Consider the following 19,471-nt stretch of genomic DNA (forward strand, 5'->3'; position numbering starts at 1 on the left):
GTGGCACACCCGAGAGAGGAGAGTTAGTGGATGCTCAGAGACATGATCAGTTGCTTCTCAGGATGCTAAAAAAGAAAAATCTTGAAATGGGAAAACTCTTGTTCTCATAACCACATAGCACTATAATGTTGACTTTTCATCACTGACCCCAGAGGAAGCCTTTTGTTCTCTCCTCTCCATCTTTCCTCTCCTTCTGGCCAAGGCATAGCCTTGACACACTTATGGGGCTACATAGTTGTCTAAAATGTGGTTAGACTTCCCTTTTTGTCCCAGAGCCCACCATGGCCAGTGTGAAAATTTGTTGGTAGGTAAGTCACAGAGGACTGCATGGGTGACTTTTTCCACATCCCTCCAGGAGCAGGAGATCAGCCTAGAAGCTTCCAAAGTGATTATCCTTTTACAAGACATTAGGGAAAATGAGCAAGCCTAGAAGGGGTGAATGCTGATGCGTGTTGGAAAGGTCAGTACTGGCCAGCTCACAGCCTCTGGTTAAGAGAGATACAGAGGCATCTGGCCCCAGACAAGAAGACCTAATCTAATTTCTAAGCAGGGAGAACATAGCTCCCTCTGAACAAACACCAGGCTTGATTTGCATAGATTTGCGTTGGGAGTGGGAGGTGGTTGGCGAGGAGAACTAACATTGATTGAGGGCCTGCAAGGCATTTTTTGCACACCATATCATCAAAAAGTTCAGTATATCTACAATCTTTGAAATCAAATAATATTTTAGTACTGTTACAAACCTCTGTTTAAAATAAATTTGTAGCAAATCTTTTCTAAAATTGGGACACCTCTTTGGTTTTTTTTTTTTCAGGCTGCCTTCTCTTTGACAAAAGACATCGGTTAATACCTTCCATTGAACACATGCTACCCGGATAGGTAAGGTGAATTTTGACCTCGTAGTGCCAACAATAGCAACAACAATTCTCTAGTATTTTATTTGTTAATTGTGAATAAAATGAAAAGATCTGAAGGGTGAAGAGTTCATTCTCTTCAGAATTTACTTCCCATCAGTGCTTCCATTTGGCTCTCTAACCCTCACTAGTTTAATATTAGCAGTGAGGCATCCTCTAGAAAGGGGCGTCTTCACCTCCACCCCACCCTCCTTCACCCATGTTCAGTTTCGCTTCCTTGTAGCTCAGCACGGCTCTGCCCCTCGGCTTCCATGACTGCTCTCCATGGTCTCCTCTTCTAGATCCCCTTCTCAGGCTCCTCTCTTTAAATCCTTTTATATACAGTTTCATCCTTGACTCTTCCTCTCTTCGCTCCACTCCCTTAGAACACTGAGGACTTCTGTGATTATTTTCATGCATACCACTTCAATCCTGCTTCTCTGCCCTGATCTTCGGAACCCCGTTCATTCATGCCACCTGACTTAATTTCTGATCATGCAGGCATACCTGGAATCCTGCTCCACCCACTGCATCTGGCACTCTGGTTCTAGTATCTGCCAGAACCCCTTCTGAGCCTGTGGCATTCTACTACAAAACATGCCCAAAAAGGACTCTGCTCAGCCAACAGAAATTCTCTCAACTTTAGCTTTGGATTCAAGCTCCAGTGTGATCTTGCTTCCAAACGTCTGCGTGTGTGCTGCCGCTTCAGTCACGTGTGGGTCTTTCTGACTCTGTGGACTGTAGTCCACCAGGCTCCTCTGCCCTTGGGATTCTCCGGGCAAGAATACTGGAGTGCGTTTCTGGTGCTTTCCTCCAGGGGATCTTCCTCACCTAGGGATCCAACCCGTTTCTCCAGGATCTCCTGCATTGCAGGCTAGGTCTTTACCGCTGAGTCACCAGGGTGCGTTTTTGCTAAGTCCTCTCTGACTTTTGCAAACTGTAGAGTGTAGACCATGAGGCTCTCTGTCCATGGGATTTTCCATGCAAGAATGCTGGAGTTGCCATTTCCTCCTCCAGGAGCCACCAGGGAAGCCCCTCCAAATGTCTACCACCAATCTATTGCCATACCTTCTAGCTAGACAATACCCCTAATCTTTCCCTACATCTGAGAATTTCTTAGTTTTTCCTCAGTTATTACAATGTTTTCACGTCCAGTTTCTGCATACTCAAATCTCACCAAGTGTTCTTATCTTGTCCCTTGGGTTTAAGGTACCAAAGTCAGCTGGAAAGTACTTATAATAAATATAATAAATCCCAAAGGCTATCTCCAGTGAGTGTTATCCTGAAGTTCAACAGAAGGTGCATATCCACTATTTCACAGGAAAGTCCAGTTATATTAACTGTCATTAAAGAAAAAATACATGAAGGGAAATCCCTGGGCAGTCCAGTGGTTAAGACCCTGCGCTGCCAAAGCAGGGGATATGAGTTTGACTCCTAGTTGGAGAAAAAGGTCCTGCATGCCCCAAGGTGCGACCAAAGCAAAAAATAAAAATAAAGTATACACGGACTCACCTATTACTATTTGAAGAAGTTATAAAAAGTAAAACAAATCTCAAAAAAGCAGAATAAGGAGACAGTAAGGTAAGAGCAGAAATTAATGTCAAGAAAACAAAAACAACACAACTCTAAAAGCTGTAAGTTTGTAACTTTATAAGCTGGGTTGCTGAAAAATGTGGATGTTGGTAATTCCTTTAAAGGAAAAACAGGAGGAAAAAGCACGACAATACAAAATTATGCCAAAGAGAAACCTGCCCCATATACAGAGGAAGGATAGATATGTGTGAGAGTATTATGTACTATTATGATTAGTTTGGAGAAGGCAATGGCATCTCACTCCAGTACTCTTGCCTGGAAAATCCCATGGACGGAGGAGCCTGGCAGGCTGCAATCCATGGAGACGCGAAGGGTAGGACACTACTGAGTGACTTCACTTTCACTTTTCACTTTCATGCATTGGAGAAGGAAATGGCAACCCACTCCAGTGTTCTTGCCTGGAGAATCCCAGGGACGGCGGAGCCTGATGGGCTGCCGTCTATGGGGTAGCGCAGAGTCGGACACGACTGAAGCGACTTAGCAGCATGATTAGTTTATTTGAAAATTCAAATAAAATTGATGATTTTCTTTGAAAATATATCTTACCAAAATTAGATTAGAAAGAGATAAAAAACCTAAAGAAGCTAATGACATAGAAGAAATTAAGAAAATTCTTCTAAAAAACCCTAGTCCCAGATCATTTCATGTGAATCTTTCAAACAGAACAAACAGATATTTCTGAAACTGTTTAAAGTATTCAAGTACAGAGATGCGGAAAATATCTTAATTCATTTTTTAAAATTGGTAAATCATTAATTTTATAAACTAATAAAAACAAAGCTACAAATTAATTTTACTTCTGAAACTAACAAAAAAGAAAAAAAAAGTCTAAAAACATATATCTCCACATATAAATTTTTACATTTGCTCAGACGTGTCACATTCTTTGTGACCCCATGGACTGTAGTCTACCAGGCTCCTCCGTCCATGGGATTTTCCAAGCAAGAATACTGGAGTGGGTTGCCATTTCCTTCTCCCGGAGATCTTCCCGAACCAGGGATTGAACCCAGGTCTCCCACATTGTAGGCAGACGCTTTACCATCTGAGCCACCAGGGAAGTCCCTGTATGTATATATATATATAGATATATATACACATATATATGTATGTGTATATATACATATATGTGTATATATATCTATATCTATATATATATATATATATACATCAAATCAAGCCAGAAATACATTAAAAGAGTAAACCACCAAGACCAAGGGAGGTTCATTTCATGAATCAAGAAATTAAGGATTGTAACATATTAGGAAATTTGACAATGTAATTTAATTTTAAATAAGTCAAAAGACAAAAACCATCTGATTGCCCTTTGGAATATTGAAAATGCATTTCATAAAATTCTTCCACCCATTTCTTATAAACCTGTTAATAAAATGAAAGTGTAGGGGTGTTTCCTTGTCATAAGGACATTTCTCAAAACCAAAGCCAGAATATGTTTAATGCTAAAACACTAAAGCCATTTCTAATAAAGTCAGATACAAGTGGGGGTCTGATAGCACCATTATTATTGGATATTGCTCTAGAACTTCCTCCAATGCAATTAGAAAAGGATGGAATTTAAACATGTAATTAATAAAAAGGAGTTTGCAAAGCTCATTATTTACATATCATATGGTTGTACATCTAAACAGAAGAAAAAGAGAAGCATCTTAAATCTACTTGAAAAATATAGTGAGGAAATAGATTATTTACAAAATTAACACTGAAAAATGTATTTTACTAAAAATAACTTCTATTAAAGTTTTAGGTCAAGATGATAGATGAAGAATGTGCTAAAGGACTCCCTTCCATGCCTGAAACATAGTAATAGTAGACAGCATATTATTTAAAATATTTGAGTATTCAAATAGTTTAAGAATACATGTCTCAAAAGAAAAAAAAACGGGAATTCCCTGGTGATGCAGTGGTTAAGAACTTGCCTTCCAGGGCAGAGGACCTGGGTTTTTTTGGGTTTTTTTTTTTTTGGTTTCTGGAAAACTTTATATTAAAATTCATTTCTGCCTCAAAAGACTATTGAAACTGCTAAGTCGGCTACCTGGAAGACAATGTATGTAATGAAACACATATATTACTGCTTTTTATTTTGGAGAACTATGCTACGAATGTTTCTATCATATGTGCTTAACAGTGGCTGGAAGATCAATGAAAAACAATATTTACCTCTGTGACCACAGAAGCCTGGTGACTCATGACTGCATCTGCTGCTTGAAGCTGATGTTCCTATTTTGTCAGCTACAATCCCAAAAACTTTTTCCCTTACTCAGGTTCTTAGAACACCTATTTTCCTAAGGAATTCAGTGATAGTTCTAAGTAAATACAGTAAGTAGTACAACTAACTACTACTGTTGCCTCTCACAGTCAACACTAATTTCTTTCTGTGAGACATGATGTTTACATCACCAAATTTTCCACTGGTAAAAAATTCTTCGTTTTTTCTTCTTAATTTTCAAATTTTTCATAAACTTTAGGGTTAAACTCCGGTCGGTAAATTTTTTAGACTAAGAACACTGGATAAGCTTTTCTTCAGTTCAGTTCAGTCGCTCAGTCGTGTCCGACTCTCTGCGACCCCATGAACTGCAGCACGCCAGGCCTCTCTGTCCATCACCAACTCCTGGAGTCTACCCAAACCCATGTTCATCGAGTTGGTGATGCCATCCAACCATCTCATCCTCTGTCATCCACTTCTCCTCCCGCCCCCAATCCTACCCAGCATTAGGGTCTTTTCCAATGAGTCAACCCTTTGCATGAGGTGGCCAAAGTATTGGAGTTTCAGCTTCAACATCAGACCTTCCAATGAACACCCAGGATTGATCTCTTTTAGGATGGATTGATTGGATCTCCTTGCAGTCCAAGGGACTCTCAAGAGTCTTCTCCAACACCACAGTTCAAAAGCATCAATTCTTCTATGCTCAGCTTTCTTCACCGTCCAACTCTCACATCCATACATGACCACTGGAAAAACCATAGCCTTAACCAGACGGACTTTTGCTGGCAAAGTAATGTCTCTGCTTTTAAATATGCTATCTAGGTTGGCCATAACCTTCCTTCCAAGGAGTAAGCGTCTTTTAATTTCATGGCTGCAGTCACCATCAGGAGTGATTCTGGAGCCCAAAAAAATAAAGTCTGAAACTGTTTCCACTGTTTCCCTATCTATTTCCCATGGAGTGATGGGACCAGATGCCATGATCTTAGTTTTCTGAACGTTGAGCTTTAAGACAACTTTATCACTCCCCTCCTTCACCTTCATCAAGAGGCTCGTGAGTTCTTCTTCACTCTCTGCCATAAGGATGGTATCATCCACATATCTGAGGTTATTGATATTTCTTCCGGCAATCTTGATTCCAGCTTGTGTTTCTTCCAGCCCAGCGTTTCTCATGATGTACTCTGCATATAAGTTAAATAAGCAGGGTGACAATATACATCCTTGATGGACTCCTTTTCCTATTTGGAACCAGTCTGTGGTTCCATGTCCAGTTCTAACTGTTGCTTCCTGACCTGCATACAGGTTTCTCAAGAGACAGGTTAGATGGTCTGGTATTCCCATCTCTTTGAGAATTTTCCACAGTTTATTGTGATCCATACAGTCAAAGGCTTTGGCATAGTCAATAAAGCAGAAATAGATGTTTTTCTGGAACTCTCTTGCTTTTTCGATGATCCAGCAGATATTGGCAATTTGATCTCTGGTTCCTCTGTCTTTTCTAAAACCAGCTTGAACATCTGGAAGTTCACAGTTCACGTATTGCTGAAGCCTGGCTTGGAGAATTTTAAGCATTACTTTACTAACATGAGATGAGTGCAACTGTGCGGTAGTTTGAGCATTCTTTGGCATTGCCTTTCTTTGGGATTGGAATGAAAACTGACCTTTTCCAGTCCTGTGGCCACTGCTGAGTTTTCCAGATTTGCTGGCATATTGAGTGTAGCACTTTCACAGCATCACCTTTAAGGATTTGAAATAGCTCAACTGGAATTCCATCACCTCCACTAGCTTTGTTCGTAGTGATGCTTTCTAAGGCCCACTTCACTGCACATTCCAGGATGTCTGGCTCTAGGTGAGTGATCACACCATCGTGATTATCTGGGTCTTGAAGATCTTTTTTGTACAGTTCTTCTGTGTATTCTTGCCACCTCTTCTTAATATCTTCTGCTTCTGTTAGGTCCATACCATTTCTGTCCTTTATCGAGCCCATCTTTGCATGAAATGTTCCTTTGGTATCTCTAATTTTCTTGAAGAGATCTCTAGTCTTTCCCAATTTGTTGTTTTCCTCTATTTCTTTGCACTGATCGCTGAGGAAGGTTTTCTTATCTCTCCTTGCTATTCTTTGGAACTCTGCATTCAGATGGGAATATCTTTCCTTTTCTCCTTTGCTTTTTGCTTCTCTTCTCTTCCAAGCTATCTGTAAGGCCTCCTCAGACAGCCATTCTGCTTTTTTGCATTTCTTTTCATGGGGATTTTCTTGATCCCTGTCTCTTATACAATGTCACGAACCTCTGTCCATAGTTCATCAGGCACTCTATCAGGTCTAGTCCCTTAAATCTATTTCTCACTTCCACTGTATACTCATAAGGGATTTGATCTAGGTCATACCTGAATGGTCTAGTGGTTTTCCCTACTTTCTTCAATTTAATTCTGAATTTGAGCTTTTCTTCATTTGGTGTCAGTTCTGGTGTCAAAGTCTTGAGCATTTACTGAAGCTTGCATGTGTCATAGATGGGTTCTCTGGTGTTTAATACGGTGGGAATTTTGACTGAATTTTTTTTCACATTTATGACATGTAAAGGGCTTCTCTCCTGTGTGAGTTCTTTGATGTATGCGGAGATGTGAATTTTGATTGAAGCTTTTCCCAAACCAGGAACATTTATATGGTTTTACTCCTTGGTGTGTTGTTAAGTGCTTATTAAGATCTGACCTCCATCTAAATCTCTTATCACACTGTTGACATTTATACGGTTTCTCTTCAGTGTGAATTCTTTGGTGCTTAATAAGGTCAGAGCTAACTCTGAAGCTTTTTCCACACTCCTGACACTTAAAAGGCTTCTCTGTTGCTCGTTCTTTCGTATGAAGCTCCATAAATTTCAGCAGCTCTTCTTCCCACCAGTTGAAAAGTTTCTTTCTTTCCTTCACTGTAAAATCTTGGTGCTATTTCCCCAGCCTATGCACATCACCATGATTTTCTTTGCCCATTGTTTTCTGATGAACATTCACACTGGCTTTTTTTGATACTTTGTACCTGGTACTTGTATTTCTAAGTCAGAAAGACACATAGGTTGATGATTTTCCATGTTATTTTTCAGTTTTATCTGTGAAAGCAGCTCTCCAGGATTGTCTTTGAACACTGGAGATCCTTGAATATATGGCTCTTCCCCTTGCTCTAAATAGGAGATCACTTTAGGTTTGGGGAGCACAAATAATTCTAGAAAGATGACAGTCTCATAGTTTTCGTGCATTATGTCATTGTAGAGGGCCTTCTGAGTGGGATCCAGTAGTTCCCATTCTTCCTGGTAAAAGTATATGGCCATTTTCTCAAATGGCAGCAAACTCTGGGACTCAGGCAAGATGAACTCAGGTGCCACTGTCCAGTCTTTGATGTTTGTTTGCTCAGGAAGGGCAAGGATCTGGTAGGTAGGTACTACCCTCTCACATACAGGCTCAGGTACTTTGTGGATATTCCTGCTCAGCAGCTCTTGTAGATCCTGGTGTATATTTCAAACTTTTTCCTCCTGGGGCATGCCCACTGGCTGGGACTCTGCTGGCTTCAGCTGGAAGCCTGGGGCCTCTGCTGCTTCTCCCAGGAGCACTGCCTCCTTTCCCAGCTCCTGGACTGAAGCTTTCAGATCTACTGTCATCATTCTGATCTAGGAACAATTCTGCTCCTGTGCTGGATACACCACCAGCTCCAGATCTGACAACTGAGGCCCAGTCTGGTCTGGAACAAAATCAATGAAACAATCTTCTTTCTTGATCCTTCTGGGAAGATGAAGCTGGTCTTCACCTGGTCAGGAAGCTAGGATCCCACATGTCACAGGGCAGCTAAGCCTGATCTCCTCAACTAGAGAAAAGCCTAAGAGCCATGATGCAAGATCCTGTGTGCTGCAACTAAGACCAAAGTAAAGAAATAATAATAATTTTTAAAAAGGCAAGAAGAGAGAATTCCCTAGGTGTCAAATATACAGCAGTAGTTGAGGTTATGTAGCCCTCAAGAGGACTAGAGATGGGTTGTAGAGGCTGATGTTTAAAAGCCCACAGGCTTGGCATTTAATGAGGACCTGGGGCTGGAGTCAGGATTAAGCTGCCATCCACAAATAGGAATCTGAATGTCCTTCCACTCTCCCAGGTTCTCAAGAAGAAGAGAGACTTAGTCCTCCCAGACTGGAATCATATAACTGGAACCTTAGGTCTGTTGTACCAGATAACGTGTGGGACCTGCATTCCGAAAGTAGCCAAATTCAAATCAATCCACAAACATAAAAAAATGGTCTTATGTAGAGTCGGGGGACTCAAAACAGTATGTGAGCAGAGGCAACCAAATGGAATTTCCCCAAATAGAGATCCCCTCCCCTTCTACAAGCCAGGTCACGAGAAACAATTCCTTGAGCAAGAATTATACATGTGAGGAAATGCAATACCATTTAAGTACAATGTATACACTCGTGAAGAAGTAAAGCTACTAGAACAATCTAAAAGAGAAATTAAAAATATATACACTGGAGATGTGTGAATAAAGAAAGAATGACATCATTAAGCATAAATAGGAGGTGGTGGTCTACCAGCATGACTCAAGCCAGTAAGGCTTCCACCCTTAGTCACTTGCACCGCCAGATTCTTTCCTCTTCAGCAATCTGCTGAACGAGGTCCCTGTGGACCCACATGTCCGGTCCCAACTCCTGTAGCCCACTGGTGATTTCCTCTTTGGGAATCTTGGATATAAAAGTGCCACCATCCACTTCAACAGCATTTCCTAAAAATGAATTTCTAATAGAAGGGGTTGTGGAGGGACTTCCATCCACTTCTACCTAGCAGATCCTAATTTTCTTAGGCCACTCCACCCCTCCATCCAGAGCACAGCAGGGAATGAGGTTTCAGGAAGGGGCAGAGACCTTAATGGAAACATAGAAAAAGTTCTACTGCACCCTTTCCTCAAGGCTGTCCAGGGCCTTTTCCATGGTGACTTGCTTTCTGATTTGTCTATTGTTGTTTCAAAATTTCAATCCACAGCAATCTTTTACATTTTGTTTATAAATCCAGACATGATTCAGCATGCAGAATAATTTGCAAACAGAAGTATTATGATCTCAGTAGACAATACTGAAAGTTATGTGACAAGATACCACTTTTTTCTTATTAGAAGTTTAAAAAAAAATTACAATAGTCTCCCCCTAAATCACAGTTTAACTTTCCACAGTTTTAAATACCCATGGTCAACCTCAATCCAAAAATAGTAAATAGAAGATTCTAGAGAGAAACAATTTGTAAGTTTTAGATTTCATGCAGTTCTGACGAGTGTGATGAAATCTCAAGTGTCTTGCCCTGTCATGTCATTTGAACAATCCCTTTGTTCAGCATCTCCCATCCATTACCCACTTAAACCCCATCTAAGGTTATCAGATAGCTAGCTGTAGTATTGCAGTGCTGATGTTCCAGTGACCCTATCTGAAGTAATAATGGCCCTCAGAATAGTGCTGCTGGACATTTTGATACACTAGAGAGAAGCTATAAAGTGCTTCCTTTAAGTGAAAAGGTGAAAGCTCTCTACATAATAAGGAAAGAAGAAAGTCCTTATGCTGATGTTCCTGTGATCTACTTAGGAATATTCGTTCTAAGTATGGATGAATGACCCTATTACTGTAAGAAGTAATATTACTGTAATTGTAAGAAGGAAGGAGAAATTTGTGTTAGTTTTGCTGTTGCATCTCAAATTACAAAAGTTGTAGTTGCAGCACCTGGTAAGTGCTTAGATAAGATGGAAAAGGTAATAAATTTGTACAATAAGATATTTGGAGAGAGGAAAAATACAACCCTATAACTTATATCACAGTATATTCTTATAATTGTTCTACTGTATTACTACTATTTTTATTCTCTTACTGTGCCTAAATTATAAATTAAACATTATTATAGATATATTTATGCAGAAAAATGAACCAGTGCAGTTGATCTTTGATTAATGTAGGGTCTAGGGGCACTTATACATAGTTGAAAATCCAAGTGTAATTTGTCGTCAAGCCCTCTGTATCTGAGGATCAATGCAATATTTTGCAACCTCGAAAAGGAAGATCCTGTCATAAGCTACAATATGGATGAAGTTTTAGGATAGTATACTAAGTGAAGTAAGCCAGTGACAAAGATACAATATTGATGATTTCATTCATATGAGCAATTCTAGAGTAGTCCATCATAAAAATAGGAAGTACAAAAGTGGACAGGGAGGGGATATTAAGTGTTGAGTTTCAGTTTTGCAAAATGAAAAGTTTTAGAGATCTGTTGGGAAACAGTATGAAGGGAATGGCTACCCACTCCAGTATTCTGGCCTGGAGAATTCCATGGACTGTATCGTCCATGGGGTTGCAAAGAATTGGACATGACTGAGCGACTTTCACTTCACTTTCACAACTGAATATTTTAAAATGTTTAAGGTGGTAAATTTAATGTTTTGTAACTGCAACCACAATTAAAAATAAAATAAAGTTTTAGACCCTGAGTCAATATGCTAACACAGAAAAAGCATAAATATGAAAAAGATACACAGGCAACCATTTGGAATTTCACATTATTCACATTGCTGTCTACTTCAGTAATGTGAACAATTAGATAATCTGCATGATTTTTCATTTTGTCTTCTGTTAAATGGGGGACAATAGCACAGATGACTTTTGTGATGATAAAGGAGATTATGTGTGTATGAAAATCACCCTCAGTTCAGTTCAGTCGCTCAGTCGTGTCCGAATATTAAAAGCAGCAATGGAATAGCAGCAAGTAAAATACAAGGGAAAACCCATATGATTAACAGCAGATCTTTCAGCAGAAACTCTGCAGCCCAGAAGGGAATGGGAGGATATATTTAAAGTACTGAAAAAGAAAAATCTACGACCATGATTACTGTACCCAGCAAAGGTCTCATTTAAAATTGATGGAGAAATCAAAGCTTTATAGACAAGCAGAAGTTAAGAGAATTTAGCACCACCAAACCAGCCTTACAACAAATACTGAAAGGATTTATATAGCCAGTAAACTTAAGAGAAAGGAGAGACCTACAAAAACAAACCCAAAGCAATCAAGAAAATGCCAATAGGAATATATGTATCAATAATTACCTTAAATGTAAATGAATTAAATACATCAACCAAAAGATACAGACTGACTGAATGGATACAAAAAAGAGACCGTTATATATGTGGCATACAAGAGACCCACTTAAGACCTAGAGACACATACAGACTGAAAGTAAAAGCATGGAAAAAGATAGTCTATGTAATGGGAAACCAAAATAAAGCTGGAGTGGCAATCCTTATTTCAGACAAAATAGACTAAAATAAAGAATAGTATAAGAGACAAAAAAGGACACTACATAATGATCAAGGGATCAATCCAAGAAGAAGACATAAAAATTGTAAATACTTATGCACCCAACCTAGGAGTATCTCAATACATAAGGCAAACACTAACAGGCAAAAGAGTAACACAATAATAGTAGGGAACTTTAACATTCCATTTACACCAATGGACAGATCATCAAAACAGAATAAATAATAAAGCACAAACCTCAAATGAAACATTCGACCAAATGGATCTAATTGATATCTTCAGGACATTCCATCCAAATGCAGAAGAATACACTTTCTTCTCAACTGCACATGGAACATTCTCCAGGATAGATCACATCTTGGGCCACAAATCAAGCCTTAGTGAACTTAAGAAAATTGAAATCATATCAAGTATCTTCTCTGACCACAATGCTGTAAGACTAGATATCAACTACAGGGAAAAAAACTGCCAAAAACACAAACTCATGGAGAATAAATAGTATATTACTAAATAACGAAGAGGTTACTGAAAAAGTAAGAAGGGAAATCAAAAAATTGTTAGAAACAAATGACAGTGAAAACAGACCCCAAATCTATGGAATTCAGCAAAAGCAGTTCTAAGAAGGAAGTTTATAGCAATACAATCCAACCTGAAGAAACAAGAAAAGCATTGAATAGACAACCTAACTCTACATCTAGAGCATGTGGAAAAAGAAGAACAGAAAAACCCCAAAGTCAGCAAAAGGAAAGAAATCACAAAAACCAGAGCAGAAATAAATGAGGAAGAAATGAAGGAAACAACAGCAAAGATTAATAAAGCTAAAAGCTGGTTCTTGCAGGAGATAAACAAAACTGACAATCTGTCAAAAAATTGACAGACTTATCAAGAAAAAAAAGGGAGAAAAATCAAATCAACAAAATTAGAAATGAAAAAAGAGAGGTTGCAACAGACAACGGAGAAGGAACTGGCAAGCCACTCCAGTATTCTTGCCTAGAGAGTCCTGTTGACAGCGGAGCCTGGTGGGCTGCTTTCCATGGGGTCGCACAGAGTCAGACATGACTAAAGTGCCTTAGCATGCATGCATGCATGCACTGGAGAAGGAAATGGCAACCCACTCCAGTATTCTTGCCTGGAGAATCCCAGGGACAGAGGAGCCTGGTGGGCTGCCATCTTTGGGGTCGCACATAGTCGGACACAACTGAAGCGACTTAGCAGCAGCAGCAGCAGTAACAAACAACACAGAAAAACAAAGGATCATAAGAGAATATTATGAGCAACTATATGCTAATAAAATGGACAGCCTAGAGGAAATGGACAGATTCTTAGAAAAGTTCAACCTCCCAAGACTGAACTGGAAGAAATAGAAATTATGAACAAGCCAGTTACAAACACTGAAATCAAAACTGATAAAAAAAATTTCCCCCCAAACAAAAGCCCAGCGCCAGATGGCTTCACAGGGGAATTCTATCAAACCTTTAGGAAAGAGTTAATGCCCATTTTTCTGAAACTCGGGCTTCCCTGATAGCTCAGTTGGTAAAGAATCCACCTGCAATGCAGGAGGCCCTAGTTTGATTCCTGGGTTGGGAAGGTCCCCTGGAGAAGGGATAGGCTACCCACTCCAGTATTCTTGGGCTTCCCTTGCAGCTCAGCTGGTAAAGAATCCTCCTGCAATGTGGGAGACCTGGGTTCAATCCCTGGGTTGGGAAGATCCCCTGGAAAAGGGAAAGGCTACCCACTCCAGTTTTCTGGCCTGGAGAATTCCATGGACTGTATAGTCCATGGGGGCGCAAAGAGTCAGACACGACTGAGCGACTTTCACTTTCCAAAAAATTGCGGAGGAAGAACACTTCCAAACTCACACTACGGGGCCACAATCAGCCTGATACCAAAACCAGGCAAAGACAACACACAAAAAAGAGAATTACAGGCCAATATCATAGATAAATATACATGTAAAACTCCTCAACAAAATTCTAGCAAACAGAATTCAGTTCAGTTCAGTTCAGTCGCTCAGTCGTGTCCGACTCTTTGTGACCCCGTGAATCGCAGGATGCCAGGCCTCCCTGTCCATCACCAACTCTCAGAATTTACCCAAACCCATGTCCATCAAGTCGGTGATGCCATCCAACCATCTCATCCTCTGTCGTCCCCTTCTCCTCCTGCCCCCAGTCGTTCCCAGCATTAGGGTCTTTTCCAATGAGTCAACTCTTTGCATGAGGTGGCCAAAGGATTGGAGTTTCAGCTTCAACATCAGTCCTTCTAGTGAACACCCAGGACTGATCTCCTTTAGGATGAACTGGTTGGATCTCCTTGCAGTCCAAGGGACTCTCAAGAGTCTTCTCCAAAACCACAGTTCAAAAGCATCAATTCTTCAGTGCTCAGCTTTCTTCACCGTCCAACTCTCACATCCATACATGACCACTGGAAAAACCATAGCCTTGACTAGATGGACCTTTGTTGGCAAAGTAATGTCTCTGTTTTTAAATATGCTATGTATGTTGGTCATAACCTTCCTTCCAAGGAGTAAGCATCTTTTAATTTCATGGCTGCAATCACCATCAGCAGTGATTTGGGGGCCCAAAAAAATAAAGTCTGACACTGTTTCCACTGTTTCTCCATCTATTTCCCATGAAGTGATGGGACCAGATGCCATGATCTTAGTTTTCTGAACGTTGAGCTTTAAGCCAACTTTTTCACTCTCCTCTTTCACTTTCATCAAGAGGCTCTTTAGTACTTCTTCACTTTCTGCCATAAGGGTGGTGTCATCTGCATATCTGAGGTTATTGATATTTCTCCCGGCAATCTTGATTCCACCTTGTATTTCTTCCAGCCCAGCGTTTCTCATGATGTACTCTGCATATAAGTTAAATAAGCAGGGTGACAATATACAGCCTTAACACATTAAAAAGCTCATATACAATGATCAAGTCAGGTTCATCCCAGGGATGCAAGAATTCTTCAATATACACAAATCAATCAACGTGATAAACCACATTATCAAACTGAAAGATAAAAACCATATGATCATCTCAATAGGTGCAGAAAAAGCCTTTGACAAAATTCAGCAGCCATTTATGAAAAAAATGTGCTTCAAAAAATGGGCATAGAAGGAATCTACTTCAACATAGTAAAGGCCATATATGATAAGCCCACAGCAAACATTATTCTCATTGGTGAAAAACTGAAAGCATTCCCTCTAAGATCAGTAACAAGACAAGGGTGTCCACTCTCACCACTATTATTCAACAGAGTTTTGGAAGTCCTAGCTAAGGCAATTAGAGAAGAAAAAGAATTAAAAGGAATCCAGATTGGAAAAGAAGAAGTAAAACTCTCACTGTTTGCAGATGACATGATACTATACATAGAAAACCCAAAAGAAACTATCAGAAAATTTGTAGAGCTAATCAGTGAATTCAGCAAAGTCTCAGGATACAAGCTCAATACACAAATAACAATTTTATTCCTATATACTAACAATGAAAAATCAGAAAGAGAAATTAAGGCATAAATCCCATTCACCATTACAACAAAAAAAATAAAATACCTAGGAATAAATCTACCAAGGAAACAAAAGAACTATATATGGAAAATTATAAGACACTGATGTAAGAAATCAAAGTCGACATAAATAGATGGAGAGATTCCATGTTCCTGGGTAAGAAGAATCAATATTGTGAAAATGACTATGTTACCAAATGCAATCTATGGATTTAATGTGATCCCTATCAAGTTACCAATGGCATTTTTCACAGAACTAGAACAAAAATTTTCACAATTAATTTGGAAACACAAAGACCCTGAATAGCCAAAGGAGTTTTGAGAAAGAAGAATGGAGCTGGAGGAATCAACCTTCCTGACTTCAGACTATACTACAAAGCTACGGTCATCAAGACAGTATGGTACTGGCACAAAAACAGAAATACAGACCAATGGAACAAGGTAGTCCAGAGATAAACCCATGTACCTATGGTACCTTATTTTTGGCAAAGGAGGTGAGAATATACAGTGAGGCAAAGATAGCCTCTTCAATAAGTGGTACTGGGAAAACTGGACATCTATGTGCCAAAGAATGAAATCAGAACACTTCCTAATGTCACACACAAAGATAAACTCAAAATGGATTAAAGACCAAATGTAAGACCAGAAACTATAAAACTCTAGAGGAAAACATAGGCAGAACACTCGATGACATAAATCAAAGGAAGATTTTCTATGACCCACCTCCTAGAGTAATGGAAATAAAAACAAAAATAAACAACTGGGACTTAATTAAACTCAAAAGCCTTTGCACAGCAAAGGAAACTACGAACAAGGTGAAAGGACAACTCTCAGAATGGGAGAAAATAACAGCAAATGAAACAACTGACAAAAAATTAATTTCCAAAATATACAAGCAGCTCATACAACACAATACCAGAAAAAATAAACAACCCAATCAAAAAGTGGGAAAAATACCTAGAACAGACATTGCTCCAAAGAAGACGTACAGATGGCTAACAACCCATGAAAAGATGCTCAACATCTCTCATTATTAGAGAAATGCAAATCAAAACTACAATGAGATACCAACTCACACCAGTCAGAACAGCCATCATCAAATAGTCTACAAGCAATAAATGCTGGAGAAGGTGTGGAGAAAAGGGAACCCTCTTGCATTGCTGGTGGGAATGTAACTGATACAGCCACTATGGAAGACGGTATGGAGATTCTTTACAAAGCTAGGGGAAAAAAACACACCATATGACCCAGCAATCCCACTCCTAGGCATATACCTTAAGGAGACCAAAATTGAAGAGACACGTGTATCCCAGTGTTCATTGCAGCACAGTTTACAATAGCTAGAACATGGAAGCAACCAAGAAGTCCATCAACAGATGAATGGATAAAGAATCTGAGGCACATATATACAATGGATGACTACTCAGCCATATAAAGGAACGTATTTGAGTCAGTTCTAATGAGGTGGATGAACCTAGAGCCTATTATACAGAGTGAAGTAAGTCAGAAAGAGAAATATAAATATCGTATACTAAAAAATATATATGGAATCTAAAAAGATGGTACTGATGAATTTATTTGCAGGGCAGCAGTGGAGAAACAGACATAGACAACAAACCTATGGACACAGTGGGAGGGGAGGAGGGAGACAGTGAGGTGTATGGAGAGTGTAACATGGAAACTTACAATACCATTTGTAAAATAAATAGCCAATGAGTATTTGCTGTGTGACTCCGGGCACTCAAGCATAGCCTCTGTGACAATCTAGAAGGGTGAGATTGGAGGGAGATGGGAAGGATGTTTGGGAGGGAGGGGACATGGGTGTACCTATGGCTAATTCTTGTTGACGTATGACAGAAAATCACAAAACTCTGTAAAGCAATTATGCTTCAATGAAAAAAGTAAAAAAATAAATGAATAAAAAAAGAAAATATAAAAAGAAAAAAGAAAAAAAACGAATTACATGTGCATGAAAACCTACACAGATCTTTTAAAAAGAATGCTGAGTATAACTGAGGTGTAAAGCATAATTAGATTTACATAAACTAAGGACACAATCATCCACAAAAGGACATATTTTAGAAGAAACACATATATCCAAGGACTTACATGACACACATCAGAGTGGGTGAATACTGGGGGATGAGAAGTGCATGTGAGGCTAGAGGACAAAAATAAAGATGGAGAGGAACTTTTTGTAGATTTGATGACAGAGGAGCAGAAAGTAAAGGATATTATAAGGATATTATCAACTGTTTACCTTTTACAGTAGAAATTCTTACCTCTCTCCCAGACTTGGGAGAAAAAAACCAACTTAATAACTATCCCCAAGTAAATCTCACAGGACAAGGAGTCTTGAGTTTGTGTGGCTATGTCAATGTTAGCATCCCTATTGGAGAATGCGGCAGAAGGCTTGTCTCTCAGTTTGGTTACTGCAACTAAATGTGTCAGTAGACTCCTGTGGCTTGACCTGTTCCAATCCTTCTCTTGTATCTAGGCAGGAATCGATTATTAGTCTAAGGGATAATAGCACAGGTTTGGAAGCTAACATGAGTTCATGACCACCATATTAAGTTTCCTAGTACCACAAACTAGGCTTCCCTGCTGACTCAGATGATAACGAATTCGCCTGCAATGCAGGAGACTTGGGTTAGATCCCTGGGTTGGGAAGACCCCTGGAGGAGGGCATGGCAATCCACTCCAGTATTCTTGCCTGGAGAATCCCCATGGGCAGAGGTGCCTGGAAGGCCACAGTCCATGGGGTCACAAAGAGTCAGACACAACTGAGTGACTAAGCACAGCACAGTACCACAAACTAGGTGGCTTGAAACAAAACATTTTCTCCCAACTCTCCAGGGTAGATGTCTGAAATCAAGGTAATAAGCAGGATCATACTCCCCTTCAAAGGATCTAGGGAAAAATCCTTCCTTGTCTCATCTAGCTTCCAATGGTGCAAGAAATATGCGGTTTTTCTGGCATGTGGATCCATCACTCCAGCCTCTGCCTTGTCTCCACACTTCCTCCACTGTGTGTGAGCATATGTCCTCAGCGTTTTTTTCTTATAAAGACACTGGTCATTTGATTAGAGGCCATTTCATAGAAGACAAACTACATTACAGGGAGGAAACTGAAATGCACATTACTAAGTGAAAGAAGCCAATCTGAAAAGATACATAGTGTATGATTCCAACTATATGACATTCTTGAAAGGGCAAAACTGTGGAAAAAGTAAAAGGATCAATCCTTCATAGGGACTGGGAAAGAGGGATGACTTGGGAGAGCACAGAGGAATTTTAGGATAGTGAAACAATTCTGTATGATACAATGGTGGATATATGTTACACATTTATCCAAACTCTGAATGTACAACATGAGGAGTGAGCCCTAGGGTAAACTATAAACACTGGGTGATAAGATGTATCATGTAAATTCATGGATTGTAACAACTGTGATTCTGGTGTCCGATGATGATGAGGGAGTGTGCTTGTGTAAGGGCTTGGAGTGTGTGGGAACTCTGTGTACTTTTCAATCAATTTGCTATAAACCAAAGCTGCTCAAAAGAAGTTAACTCTATTAATTTTTTATGTTTGTGCATAAGACATCTTACCTGCAATGCTGAAGTTTAAAACATGGAACACTAGAGATTACATAAGTCCCCTAAATATGAACCTCGAAGTTGTAAACTTACAAAGATGCAAACATATGTTTGCATGTTCAATCACACAAATTATTACAGTTCCTGAGTCTGGTCTACATTATTGTATATGTGCATACACTGCAAGAGGTTGTGCTTTTCTGTATTGTATTAGAGTCCAGTAGTACAGCATCTTTATTTCAAGCTGGATCTGCAAGAGGGATGCTTCAATGAACTCTTTGCTGTGCAACATGAGGCGCTTACTAATGAAGACCTGATGGAATTGGAGGCACAGAGAAAGGACAAAGAGAGAGAAGA

The 19,471-nt window shown here is 39.5% G+C and overlaps 1 pseudogene; it reads right to left on the reverse strand.

Moving 5' to 3' along the window:
• Positions 1 to 7,203: 7,203 nt before the first annotated feature.
• LOC145507946 (zinc finger protein 75D-like) lies at positions 7,204 to 8,403 on the reverse strand (annotated as a pseudogene).
• Between the last annotated feature and the right edge of the window lie 11,068 nt (positions 8,404 to 19,471).

Source organism: Giraffa tippelskirchi, chromosome 5, assembly GCF_054371585.1.
Source record: "Giraffa tippelskirchi isolate mGirTip1 chromosome 5, T2T-mGirTip1v1.2.pri, whole genome shotgun sequence".
NCBI lineage: Eukaryota > Metazoa > Chordata > Mammalia > Artiodactyla > Giraffidae > Giraffa > Giraffa tippelskirchi.